The sequence below is a fragment of the Dermacentor andersoni genome, chromosome 4 (genome assembly GCF_023375885.2).
Source record: "Dermacentor andersoni chromosome 4, qqDerAnde1_hic_scaffold, whole genome shotgun sequence".
NCBI lineage: Eukaryota > Metazoa > Arthropoda > Arachnida > Ixodida > Ixodidae > Dermacentor > Dermacentor andersoni.
In genome coordinates this window covers 68,322,575-68,337,430 of record NC_092817.1, presented here as the reverse complement: position 1 = coordinate 68,337,430, position 14,856 = coordinate 68,322,575, and the positions used below count along the sequence as shown (strand labels likewise).

At 48.6% G+C, this 14,856-nt stretch overlaps 1 pseudogene; it reads left to right on the top strand.

Moving 5' to 3' along the window:
• Positions 1 to 6,291: 6,291 nt before the first annotated feature.
• On the top strand, positions 6,292 to 9,437 carry LOC126536243 (uncharacterized; annotated as a pseudogene).
• Positions 9,438 to 14,856: the final 5,419 nt, after the last annotated feature.

Sequence of the window (14,856 nt, the reverse complement as noted above, 5' to 3'; positions counted from 1 at the left end):
AATGTGCTCGAATTCGGCACAGTCAATTTGAGCGTGGGCCACCCAAATTTTGGTGGTGGAAAGTCAATTTTGGGAGCGGGCTAAGTCGATTTTGAACGTCGGCCAACTCAATTTTCGCATTGGACGAAGTCAATTTTGGGGGTTGGCCACCGAAGTTTTGGGGGTGGGGTAAGTCAATCTTGTGACTGGGCCAGGCCGGTTTTGAACGTGGGTCAACTCAATTTTCTAATCGGGCGAAGTCGATTTTTTGGGTGTGGGCCACTGCGTCCGTCCGACGCCGTGACTGTTCACCGTGTGTTTTCGCAGTGGGAGCCGCAGCAGATCCAGCGCGGGGAACGTGATGTCATCACTGGGTCAAGTGGGTCTTGGTACGATAGGATGTATAACGCCGAACGGACGCCGGATTTTACGTTCCATGGGGCATATAATGCTTTCGCATTAATGAGTGGTGCGAGAGCGTAACACTGCCCTGTCTTCTGTGTTTGAAACTAGGAAGCGGCGTGGGCAGGGTGTGTTCGTGTTTGTATACGTGGCTTTATTTGGACATGTTGATCTCTGCTGGTTTCGCGCGGTCCCCGCTATCTTGGTTCACTTACTGCCGTCGAGCAAACTGAGGCTAGCGAGAAACTGTGGGCGTCCGGCGTAGCACCCCTGGGTCCGTATTCACAAAAAGTTCTTATACACTGAAGTTGTTCGTAAGAAAGAAAAAAAAAACCAGTCAGTTCTGATGCTGGACATCATTAGCGAAATCAGCTGGCCAATGGCAAAGAGAATATACGAACTAAGACGTTTGTAAATTCGGCCCCAGAACAAGAATTCTCTTCTCGAACGTCTGCACCAGGCTGATGTTGGCGGAACCGAATAAAAAACCGGGGAATAGCTTGACGAAAGTAGGTGCTCCCTACAAGACGCATTACCTTCAATGTCGTTCAACTGTGCTGGCAGTACTGTGGCAACAGTAGTGACAGCAACAAAATACATGTGAATGCAGGCACGCTAGAAGAATTATAAAATAAGGCTGACATAAGTAAACTGTAATTTATAATTATGTAGAGACTTATAGAGGAAGTTAAGAAAGAGGGCCCGTATTCACGAAGCCCTCTTAAGCTAGATTAGTTCGCAAGAAGTAGTACCAGTCAATAATAATAGGAAACATAATGTTAGCGAAGGCATTCGACTAACAATAAATAGATGTTACGAATGAAAAGCTTGTTGATTCGGCAGAAAATTCTTACACTGGATCATCTCCTCCTGACAAGCAGCGAAGGCCTCCAGAACGCGGGAAATTGTGAGTTCAGTCACCTAATTTTTTTCTATTTACGTTTGTTTGAAAATTCATAATTATACTTTGGTGCTTAGGCCTAGACAGGTGACTCAGGTCATCAGCTTTCGACTCCGCATCATAAATCTAACAAAAAAAATCATGGGGCCTGATTCACGAAAATATTCGTTCGTAAGTGCGCTCTGCCATTCACCGGCTACATTCGCTAATAACATATATGTCCAATATGGCGATCTGCTACCGTCTGCCCTTGCGAGCAGTACCAGCGTAAAGACATATTTGTCAACATGGGCCGTACTTTGTGATCTTGCCGCACATGGGCCGGCACGATTAGAAAAGGACGAAGGGAAATGACTTACGCGCGTTCATGGTGCAAAATACCATAGTTAATAAAGGGACATGATGTTAGCGAATGCAATCGACCAATGAGAAATAGATCTTACGAATGAAAAGCTCCCCACCTTGCGGGTTTCTGCGGAACTATTACATAAAATACCAGCGTATTGTGTTCAAAATGTAATTGGGCGTGCACGTTGCAGGCGACCACATTTAGTCGATATTGCAATACCTTAAGGAACAATATATTGCTAATGTTTCACTTTCACTTCCCCACATTCCATCTACTTCAAAGTGGGCACCCTTGTGTAACACGTTCTCCAACCTGAAAATTCCAACAACAGAAAACAAGGCGAGACGACTGAAAGGAGTGTTGTACCAACAATGTTGTTTCTACTATCATGCTCGATAGATACCGTCTTTTTTGGCGTACCACCGACACGCTTCGATTCCGCGTTCTTCTGCAAAAACCTTCTTTGTTTCTCGGTGCTTCTCGCATTGACGAACCGGACACGGAAAACTATCAGGCGAGGCCGCTAAAACGCTCGACAACGATCAATCACGCTGCTCACTCCTGACACAGGCCGTCAAGTCCCGTTTGGCGTTCTTTCAATCTTGCGTTTACCTTTTTCTTTCTTTTATGCCATTCCTCCTTGTTCGATGCCTCGCACGCTCGCGCACTCAGGCACGTTGCCCCGCCCTGTCGTGTCCGGTGAGCCCGCATGGCGCCAAGGTTCCGCTCGCCCTGGGCGCGCGCTGTTCGCTCCAGGTGTTCGCCAGAGTCTCGCTAGCCCTCGCTATAGCCTATACCATACCAGCACAAGACGGCAGTACGCGTGCGGTCCTTTCTCCTTGCGCTCTTTACCGCCTGTGTCCTCCAGTCCCTCCCACAATGCTTCACCCGCTCTCTTCATTCTCTCTCTCTCTGTCTGTCTACTCATCACCATAGTACCGTTTGTAGAGCAAACTCTTTTACTTCGCAAATGTCGACGAACGCGAATCGGTGAAGGCGCACGCGATCGGCGCCAGTCACATCGAGTCAAATGGTCTTCAATCAGAGCAAAACGGGACCCGTTGGTCTTTGAAAGTGAGGACAACAGAGAGAAAGAGGCAGGCTGATTGACGCGAAGTGGGGGCGTCGGACGTCAAACAGACCGTCGGCTGTTCCGTCGTCGCTGGTGTGTAGCACGCGGCGTACTACTGCAGCACCTCCGCATTTTCTAGCTTGCGTGCTCCTCGAAAGGCGGAGAAAGTGTAGGAACGAAAATGGATCGTTCGAAGTGCGCGCGTGTGCCCGTCAGTGTGAACGTGCACAAGGAGCACGCAATTTCATGGCAGGAACAAAAGCAGTGAGCAAGGCTAAGAAGAAAACAAGACTAATGACAATAAGACTTCTGTGTACATTGTGGGTTGCTGTAAGAGTGCTCAGTTCGGCTGAATTGTCATAGAATTTCGCAGAGCGTCGTCGCGATATCATGCAGAAATATCGCATAGAGTGCAGCCTGACAGACTTAAAGGACTGCGAATGAATTGTAAAAAGAAAATATAATAAACGATACCTTTCTCTGTTTCGACGCGAGGAGTGTGCCTATAACACACACTTGATAGCGACACATAAACTCCATCATTGTCGAAATACGTCACCTTCATAGCAGTGTGGCCCAGTAACGGATCACATGCTTTTTTATGATGATCAGTTATGAACAGGTGACGAACAGGTTAAGTTATTTCAAGCCAAGCGCTGCTGGAGACGCCCTTGACTTCGTACTCTCTTAGGCACCGCCGTGCCCACTTTGTGACTGCAAATTGCTGGTTGCCATTAGTCTATCCGATCATCTACTATTGTCAAATACGCTTGCATTATTCTTTTATCTATTCTGCCGTATAAAGTGGAGGTTGCCTGTTTTTCGGATGATAGCTTATTCACATTTCCTTCGTTTTCATCTGCCCCACCACAGTCTACTTCATTACCTTTGTTTTCACTCCCTGATTTCTTCCTTCCTTTTGTCATCCTCCTCCACCTTTGTTTCAGCTGCAGTACCAGCAAGTTTGTTCTCTTATCTTTTTTACTATTCTCTATTTCTATACACGTTGACTTTGCGCTGCACATTGGAGACAGGGCTTATTGAGTCGCGGACTTATTAATTGCTTCTAGACTGGACCACATAGCTGCGCTAAGTAGACAAACATATTGCCCCACACATACTCGCCAGCTCTACTAGCAGTTGATCGCGCAAATACGGGCGTGACAGTCGGTGACATGACAGTCGTTGGACCGAGAAAAAGCACACGCCTCCTTCGCAAGACGCACATATTCCCGGTCGTATATAGTGGCTCGGCCCCGGCAGAGTCAGAATACAGGACGATACCGTTACTCACGTTCTGGATACGCAGGTGGTAACTAATAATTTAAATGAATTTTCGTTGCAATCAGATGCACGCAACGCCCACCATAATTTCGGGATTCTTGTGTGCGGTATATTGCGTCATTTGCGAAAAACAACGCAAGAACGATTGAGAAGGGCACATTCGCAATCAACTGGGTCCAGCGTAAAGGTAGAACACTGATACGGATTTGCTAAATTGCATTGAGGCGTATCGGCACCATATTCGATCAAAGCTTCATTTGCTAATCTTACCGGTAACATATCGGCGGCACGCGACAGCACAATTTGGCGAGTCGTGCGTAACATTGTGGCTGCAAAACGGGCATCTGCCTTAGCAGAACTGCCCCGAAGTATTCTCCACATAACTGTTTCTCTCTTGTACAACGTTTAACGTCTGTTGGCGGCTTGAAACGGTAGCACTCAATTTATTCCAGTCGTCCTTCTAGGCCAGTTTGCTTACAGTGACCACAAATTCTGCCGTAAGAGCTACTTGTAGACCGCTCTCTGACGCCTCCCTGCCTCTACAGACGTCCACTTTTTCATGGATGCGAGCACGGCGACCTATGGACTTCGCTGCTGTCTACTGGTGTAATGGTATGAAGCACGTACCGATGACCTTTGAACCAGTATTACTGGTGTGACTCTTCATAAAGGTGGTCGAACCATTTGACATAGACTACAGGATATGTAATGGAAACCGCGTGTCTCGCGTTCTCTGTCACTGGCTGCATTTCCCATGAGTATGCTGTTTTTGTAAGCGTTTCCGCTCAGATGAAGAGTCTTTTGTCTTGCGGGTCAAACATTGGAACTCGGCTACAGGAGGAAGCTTTTATGTACACCGGCATTACGTGGTACATAGAATTTCTCAACTTTTTATCGTTTGGGAATGGCCGAGAGCCCGATGTGCGATTCCTGTGGGTGCGAGGAGACCATCGAGCACTTATTGTGTACCTGCCCCCGCTACGATGTACAACGCCTCTCTGTGCGGGAAACATTACACCGACTGGACTTAAAACCGTTCAACGAGTCAAAGATACTCGGACCGTGGCCACACCCATCACTGGCACGAAAAGCGAATCGTGCATTAGTGCAATACTTGAAGTGCACCGGCTTACGAGACCGTTTATAGTGTCCCTGTGCATAGTGTCCCACCCACACGCACTCAGTGCTTACTTTCTACCCTTTTCCTCTTTCTATTCCCCTTTCCCCCACCCCCAGTGTAGGGTAGCAAACCGGATGCTCTTCTGGTTGACCTCCCTGCCTTTCCTATCCTTGCTTTTTTTTCTCTCTCTCTCTCTCGCTTTATCGGCATACCCGAACACAACGACACCAGCATAAAACACACAGATGGATAGGCTGGGATGCCTTCCGAGACGCCAGACGCCAGAAGAGAGACGGTGACAACGAGATCAAAAACATCGACTCGTGGGTGGCTGAAATCACCAACAGCGTACGCGACGCGACCAAAGAAATTGAAACGGACGCGGAGATCGATAAAGTAGGCAGCCGGCTAGCGCATCTCATCGAAGCCAAACAGTCGATACTCAATCACTGGAAGAAGCAACGGCTCAACCACAGACTCAGAAAGAACGTGGCGGAGCTCAACCAAGCGATCGAGGAGCACTGCCGCGTGCTCTTCACGCAACAGTGGAACGAGATCTGCAACGCGGCAGACGGGCAGATGCACAGAGGGAAGACGTGGAACCTGCTGCGGCACCTGCTCGACGAAACCAAGACCAAGTTGCACCAAAGGGACAGACTCGCAAAGCTCATACGTTGGGCGGTCTCGGTATACGGCGCCGACGAATCCACCAGGCGCATTAACGACAAATACCTGCCGAATACACCCACCGAACAATACGCGCTATACGGCGGCCTACCCAAAGCGAAGCTCGATCGTGACATCGACGTGGAGGAGGTCCGTGCGGCCCTGCACCACCTAAACAGCCGGTCGGCAGCCGGTCGGCAGCCGGCCCGGACCTCGTCACGAACAAAGGGCTCAAGAACCTCGGCGACGGCTCGACTGAGACCCTCGCAAAATACTTCAGCAAGTGCTGGAGAGCGGGCGTGCTGCCAAAGCAGTGGAAGACAGCCAAAACCATTCTGATCCCCAGGCCGGGGAAGCCGCCGGACGCAGACAACCTCCGGCCCATCTCGCTCGCGTCCTGCGTGGGCAAGGTGCTGGAGCACGTCCTGCTCAACAAGTGGCAAGACTACCTGGAACGAGAAGGGCTGTACCCGGCTACGGTGATCGGCTTCAGACAGCACCTAAGCACGCAGGACGCGATGCTGCAGCTCAAATACCAAATCATCGACGATTACGGCAGCGCCCGCGCCAACAAGGCACTCCTGGGGCTCGACCTGCAATGCGTCTTTGATAAGGTGAAACACTCGGCGATTCTGTCCCAAGTCTCCAAGCTCAACATGGGCGAAAGATCCTACAACTACATCAAGGACTTCCTCACAGACAGGACCACCGAGCTACGAGCAGGTGACCTACAGACGCACGAGAAGAAGCTCGGGAGCACCGACACACCGCAGGGATCGGTTATTTCGCCGATGATGTTCAACCTGGTAATGATCGGAGTGGCGGAGAAGCTCGCGAACATCGAAGACGTCAGGCACACCATCTACGCGGACGATATCACGCTGTGGGTTACCGGCGGCAGCGACGCCCGCATCGAGGACGTGCTGCAAGCAGCCGTTGACGGGATAGAAGACCAGCTGGAAGGCACCGGACTGAGATGTTCGCCGAGCAAATCAGATCTTCTCATACTCATATCTACCAACAACGGCAGAGGCAAGACCAGACAACACGAATACGAAAAAATGAGAATCGTAACCAAATCCGGCAACGTAATCCCCGAGGTCGGCAAAATCAGGATCCTAGGTATGGTCATCGAAAAGCATGGAAGAAACGGCGAAACCATCGCCCGTCTCAATGCAAAAGCGGCCAATGCGATTCGACTCCTCAAACGAGTCACTTCCCTGAAGGCTGGCATGAGAGGAGAGCCTAATTAGGCTCGTCCAATCCTTCATCACCAGCCATGTCGCGTACGTTGCAGCCTAACACAGATGGTTGCAACACGAACGTAACAAAATCAGCCTATCATCAGAAGAGCGTACAAGACAGCGCTGGGCCTGTTCGAATCCACGAGCACGACCCGCTTTTTAAAACTCGGGATACACAACACACTCGAAGAAATAGCCGAAGTGCAACGGACGTCTCAACTGGAGCGGCTGTCCATGACCAACGCCGGAAGGAAGATACTGGACGACCTGGGAATAGGACGCTCGAACGAGGCGGAGATGAAGCTCCCCATCGCCGAAGAGGTTCGACGCCAGACCAGAATCGACCCCAAACCCAAGAACATGAATCCCGAGTTCAACAAGGGAAGAAGAGCGGCGAGGTCCAAGACTTTCATCGACCGGCATGCCAACGACGAACACGCGCGGTACGTGGATGTGGCCGAATACCAATGGAATGCTTTCGCAGCGGTCGTCATAGAGGCGCCAACCGGCGCCACGAGGACGGCAGCGAGCGTGAGAAGCGCCGGATCGGAACAAGCGGAGGAGGTAGTCATCGCCCTGGCCATCGCCGACGCAGACTGCCACACGGTGTTGAGTGACTTGAGACAGGCGGCGCGAAACTTCGCCAAAGGCCAAATCTGCAGGGAGGCCGAGCGCGTATGGCGAGGGGCGAAACTGCAAGACAGAAAAGTAGGAATCAAGTGGTTCCCTGCGCATGTGGGCGACGCGTCGGAACGCGATGAGAACCACAATGAGACGGCACACTCAGCGGCGCGAGCGCTAATTAACCGCGCCCCGGCAACAGACCGTCCGACGTGGTTCGGAGCCAAGGGCCTCATGACGGACTGCAACGACATCACAAAGGCCTGCCGCCTGGCTCGCAGGACTCTCCCACCCCCGCACCCGAGGCTGAGTCGAGCGGAGGCGGTACTACTGAGACAGCTCCAAACCGGATCGCTACCGAGCCCGGAACTGATGTATCGCACGTACCCCGAGACATATGCGACCAATAAGTGCAGGGTCTGTCGGAGGGAGACGGCAGATCACATCTTGTGGGAAGGAGGGAAAGAGATAAGTAGAAGGCAGGGAGGTTAACCAGAATAACGTCCAGTTGGCTACCCTACACCGGGGGAATGGGAAAGGGGGAAAACAAAGATAACAGCGAGAGAGAGGAGGGAAGCAAAAAGGAAATTGCGGTGAGTTCACTGACGTGTGTGGCCTTTGAGAAATTGCATTAACAGTCACAGATGGTCGCACAAGCCCGTCGTCCTTAAGAAGCACAAAAGTGCCTTCACCGCTTTACGGGCCGACGGGCGATGGGGGCGGTGTTCCAGCAGTACCTGCGCAGAAAGCGGCCGATTGTCCAGTTTTTGAAAAGGTTTGGCAAGTTCTTGTCTCTCAGGGGTGTATCGTGGACAGTGGCACAGCAGGTGGTCGATGTTTTCTTCCGTGCCCCAGACCTCGGATGTTCCACTGTCAGTCACTCCAATTAATGTAAAGTATGCCTTTGTGAAGGCAACTCCTAACCAAAGGCGACAGAGAAGCGTAGCTTCACGTCGAGGAAGTCCGAGTGGAGGTCGGAGTTGTAGGGAGGGTTTAGTCGATGCAGTCGTGTAAGTCATAAGTTTGGCGTGTTCCACTCGGTCAGTGTGAGACTGCGTGCCAGGTGTCGAAGCTGCTTTGCGGCGTCTGTCCTCGAAAGAGGAATTGGAACGCTGTGCTCTTCATGATGTGCTGTGCGAGGAGCGTTATCGGCGGAATCATTGCCACTGATTCCACAATGGCCAGGTGCCCATTGAACACTGCATCATAAATCCAGAGGAAGGAAGATCAAGAATGATCCCGCTGCGGCTCGAGGCAGCCGCGAAGAGCAACGACCAAGACCAACAGCTCTGGGCCGTCCAGCAGGTCCTCGGGGCGCTGGAAAGGCAAGGATCCAGCGAGCCGGCGACGGCGAGCGGGGACCCGTGCCGAGTAACGGCAACCTCGTAGACGACGTAGGCCCTCGTCGGGGAGTGCAAGCGCCCAACTGCAGGCACAAATAAAGTTTGTTCCAATCCCATCCAATCCAATCCAATCATCTCTTTATAATTTTACCCGTCAAGCGACACTAGCAATGCACAACTGCATTACTACATCGTCCAATGCATTGATGCCCAACCGGATGAAATAAACATTTCAATATGCAGATACACGGATGCGTAAATGAACCAAAGGTTCGTTTGAGTATATATGGGTACTCGTGCATGTAGATTTGTACACTCTGGCCTACGTGCAGCAAAAATGCCAATTTAAGAAAAGGTGAAATTAGGAAGTTGCTCATTGAGCCATACTCTGCTTCCTTACACACATGTAGTACATATGTTTCATCGTCCTACCGTAGGCAGCGATTGATTCTGTGACCCCCCTCCACCCTCCAAAAAAAATATCACGAAGAAGTAAAATATAATGTAGATGAAGTTACCAGTAAGAACACCTATAGATGGCCTTACAAAAAAAAATTATTGTTAGTAAACTGAATCCTCAACCTCAGCAAGTGCCCACATGACTGTAAAACGCCGAAGGAGGGACAAATTGCGTGCCACTGCTTGAGGTGGAACGCTGTTGACTGGATTTTTTGGTTATGAGACAGACCTGTATTCCACCGTTTAAACCTTCGACTACCATCATGCGCTCTGAAGAGTTGCTGATCGTTTCAAAGTTTGTGTCAGATGTCATAGGAGGAAAACATAACACAAGAAAAAGGCACAGGAAACCTGGCTATACAGGCGAAAAATTGCCATGATAATGAAAGAGGGCTATAAAGCGTACCTGATAAGAGAAAAAAAAATAAAGCGAATGAAAAAAACAATGTTGCAGGTATGATGCTTTCGATAGGAACGTTAAAGCAATGAACTTGACGCGCATAACTCCGTAAGGTGAGATAAGCTGTCATCGTTTATTTACCGGCTGAGCTTCTTACAATTGCTTTATGGACGTTATTAGGGGAGTCTCGCAACTGAGCGCGTCGCATCTTCGGAAATTAAAGTGGTTGCTTGAATTTTATATAGCTGCCGTGCGTCATCTTAGTCGGCGTATAGCTCCTGTCTATCTGTTCAATCATTAAAAGCACGAAGCTTTCACTGTTTTTCCTATGCGTTCCTGCTTGAAAAATAAAAGTGTATACTGTTTATTGAGCAGATCACGTATATACGAGTAGCATATACAGTGATTCAGTTGAATGATCCCTTGTACAATGCAGTGCGCCTAAAGGGCCTTAAGCATCAGAAAATCCTAACTTCAACATGCTTGCATAAATTACTTCTCGCTCGGCGATGTGGGAGTGGCGCAGCCTCGGAAGCTGCTGAGTTAATATCAGGGCAGAGATCGCACGCGGGGGAGATTAATGACGTGTTCTCCAACCACAGGTTACCCACGGGTTATCTCATTCTGACACATTAGGGTTTAATTACCTGCCTATTCATTAATTAGTAGATAGTGCGCAGAGGGCCTAAACCAAGCAGACAACGTGTATAATCGGTGTCAGACATGGTGTGTGAAGGTTGAGGCGCGAACTTACAATGCACTTCGTCGCAGCATTCATGACGACTGCACGTTGGTCGCGGCTTTGTTTTGCCTGTGTAGAGGACGCCTTTACGCGCGCCGCCTCCTTAGTCCTTCCTCGATAAATCGCGTCCGTCTGACTTTCGACATCGCCGCCGAATGGCCGTGCGTGACGCCAGCCATGTACGAGCATTTTCACCGCTCTTGCAGTATGTAGCACCGTCGCTTTCCCGCTGTACGTGGGGGGATTAAGGATCGTCGGTGTTCATCTTTAACCACACTATAGTGGGAAACACTTTTGCAGTGAGTGGAAATATTTCTCCTATCGCAGCGGAAAACAACTGAAGACTTACTTAGCCTGTGGTGATCAAAGTGCAACCATAGGCATGGTCGTCCTCGCCTTTTTATCTCCACCAAACTGAATTTCTGGAGGAAGTCTTCAATACCTGCGTTTCCTCCATAAAAGAACAAAAAAGAGGGGGAAGGGGGAGGGGTTTATTGCACTTCAGCACTCCTGTCTCTTTCGCTCTCGTCTTTGCAACATCGTTTCTGATATAAAGCTCTAGTCGATCCCCCTCACTGAAAGAGAGTCACAAGAAAAGAACACTAGAAAAAACTGCGCAAACAGCACTTCATGACGGGCCACAAGGAAATAACCACGCAAACACTGAGCTGTCTACCAAGTGCATGTTTATTATCTTGCTGCGCCTTTCATACAGCGGACTGAGGCAGTACCAAAAAGACAATGAAAAGCAAGCGCACAAGGGACAAACGGAAAAGAAAAAAAATATATTTGCGTCCGACGAATGCTTGTTGCAGTGCAGCAGCAAGAAAATCGATTTCTTTCTTGGCCAGCTCTCAGAGACGGGATGCTGGCGCAACCAAACTTAAGCGAGTTATCCCAAATCTCTGAAATTTCGCTAGGGCATTTATCAGGGCGTCCATGCACTACTTCATATTGCGAAAACGTAGGCCTGCAGCCACGCTGCCGACAATACAAAGCAAGATTTACATAGATTGCAAGTATTTTTTTACATTGTTGTTATGACCTCTTAGCCTATCCTGGATACATCTGCCAGACTGGCCGACATATATATCGTTTTCCACACGTCAACGGCATCGAATACACTAACTCTTGCACACACTGAACAAAACGGTTCTTTGGGTTTGATTAGGCACGCTCCTTGCGTGCGCGTTTGGGAATTGACTGTAGGGCATAGGGCATAGGCCAGTTAACTTGCGTGGCGCGGAAAAAAACCACGTTCAGGCCCGCAGCCTGCCCGATCATTTTAAGATTGTGTGATACCTAGCGCAGGTAAGGCAGCTCAACTACTTTCCTGCCGTCTTGTGTTGCCACGTGTCGACTTGCGCCACTGCGCTTCCTTAGTAAACACCCTGCCACAGAAATTAGCACGTGTCAAGGACATCCTGGAGACACAAGGCGGTCGACTTGCCTGCAGAAGCTGTCCAGTGCCATGTGTGTGCAAGATGTGTCGATTGCGCTCCGAAAACAATGCCACACAATACTTCTTTTTACCAGTTTCAGTGTGCGCCGATGTCATCGGGAGCGGCGGCTTGTTGGTTCTTGGCTCGTATGACCACCAGACATACCTGTGGCCAAGAAGAAAGTTCCAAGTACAGAAATCTGATTGATTCATTTTCCAGCGCTTCATGGGTTAAAACCAAGGACTTCAAGCACTCACGAAAAGCAGCAAGAGTCATCTGCACATTCGGATCGTAATCAACATATTTACAATCTAATAGCACCAAATAATCATCTACGTAAGGAAAGGTCTTGACAACGTATGAACCACTCGAAGCGGCGATCAGCTTCCTGTCAGAGTAAACTAAGTACGGATCACTAAAGAGTTGCGTTATGCAGGAGCGTATACAAATCCCATTTGTCTGAATGAAGTATTGTCGTCTCAAGTAACGAAGGTCGATTGCAGGTAACGTTTCAATGGCTGAAGGAAGCAACCCGATGTCATACCTATTGCGTTCTCAAAGCGCATTGTTCCGTGTTTGTCGATCGCATCTTCAATACAGGACATTAGTTTATTGTGCGCGAGGGAATAGAATAAGTCTTTAATCTCCAAAGAAAAAAAGCTCAGAAGTCTTTAATGCATGTGCAGAATGGTAGCCTGTTCGTATGACGTCCCGGTGACCGCTGTCGCGAACCGAAGCATCGCAGCGGAGCGTCATAGTAAGAAGACCACGCAGCAGGCTTCTAGAATAACAATGCGCGTACTCTGCTAGTTATGTGTTTGAAACTTCTTTTTCGGCCAAAGGCATGTCTGCTGGCCATACGAGCCCAGAGGCAACAAGCCGCTGCACCCGTTTACATCTGCACACACTGAAACTGGTAAAAAGAAGTATTGTTACGAAGAAAAAGCCCGATGCACAGATGTATTTACAAATATTTACATGGGGAAATGTTAGTGGTAATCGCGCAGGCTGGTACAAAGGTCACAGCTCCAGGAGACAGTATCCACTTCCTCTTCGTCGCCCTCTTGTGCGCACGGTCCTGTCCAAATGCACCATAACATAACCCCTGCGGCTGAAGCGCCGTCCCAGCGCTTTTTAAAAGGATAGCGAACTAGATAAAAAGTATGGCGTTTCTGGCATTTATTAAATTTGCCGATTCATTCAAGCGCTTAGACAAGAAATTGAAGTTTTGGAAATGTTTTTTTTTGTCAAGAATCATTCGCGAGGTAAATGATTAGAGGTAAACATGAACTGAAATCAAATAAGTCTAGCTGCAACACAGAACATTAATTGCCTTGCTTCATTGAGAACCTCCGGCATTGCTACAATATATTTTATAGTTTCGCACCCGCTTACCTATATAAGTAGACTTCAGTTCACTTTCACTTCGCTTTACTACCTAAAAGGCCCCCAGGATTAGGGGTATTACATAAGGGGTGGGTAGCTAATAAAAGAAATAAAATACACAAGGAAAAAATGTTCAGGTACAAGTTTTCTCGCAGGTAAATATGTTAATTATACAGTTCAAAAACGTGGATGGGCAGGAGATTGCGACGATGTCGTGTGGAAGGCCGTTCCAGTCCGAGGCTGAACGTGGGAAGAATGATGAGGCAAAAGTGGTAGTGTGCGCACGTGGACGGACGACTTGAAGGGGATGACCAATGCGCAGTGAAATGCGTGCAGGAGGACTGATATATGGTGTATTATGAAGTGAGCTGTAAAAGAACCTCTGAAATAAGTACACAGTAGCGATACGACGCCGTCAAGCCAGGTTTGTTAAGCCGTATTCGGCTTTTAATGATGATACGCTGACATTATATGGATAGCATGAATGAATGAATCTTGTGGCGCAGTTCTGTACTGATTCTAGACAGTTTGTTAGATATTTTGGGTAAGGGCTTCAGATGGCAGAGCCGTATTCCAGCTTAGAGCGTACGAGTGACTTGTAGGCAATCAATTTTAGGTTTGGTGGCGCTAGACGTAGATGACCTTCTAAGAATCCAAGGCTTCTGTTAGCAGATGATATCATTCTAGTGACATGCGCTTTCCAGGTTAGATCGTTAGACAACGTTACGCCTAGGTATTTGTAAGACTGTGTAAGACTGTGTTAATGCTATCGGGACGTGCGAGATTGTATAAGGAAACAGGAGAGGATTACGTTTTCGATGAAATGACATGAGTTTTCGTTTATCGGGGTTTAGTTCCATAAGCAATTGGTTACACCAGTCCTGGACACAAGTTAAATCGCTTTGTAGAATTATATGATGAGAGAGGTTACTGATTGTGCGATAGATAACACAGTCATCGGCAAACATACTAACCTTACAGGAGACGTGTGTTGGTACGTAGTTAATATATATTAAATATAGAAGGGGACCAAGGACTGACCCTTGCGGGACGCCTGTTGTTACTGCAGGAGACCTAGAGGCTTGATTATTAACGTGAACAAATTGGGTACGGTTTGCCAGAAATTCTTTTATCCACTGCAGTGCGTTATGATGCGTTTAACCAATAAACTTTTAGTAGCAAGCGCTTGTGAGAAACCTTGTCGAAAGCCTTCGCGAAATCTAGGGAGATTGAGTCAGTTTGAAAGTCAGAATCAAGGGCCATGTGCAGGTCATGGACAAAAATAGCTAATTCCGTTTCACAAGATAGGTTCTTACGCAAACCATGTTGAGAAGGATGAAAGAAATTAATAGTCAAGAAAGTTCATTGTGCAAGAATAGATTATATGTTCCATGATTTTGCATGGCACACTTGTTAAAGAGATGGGGCGATAATTAGGGGCGATTC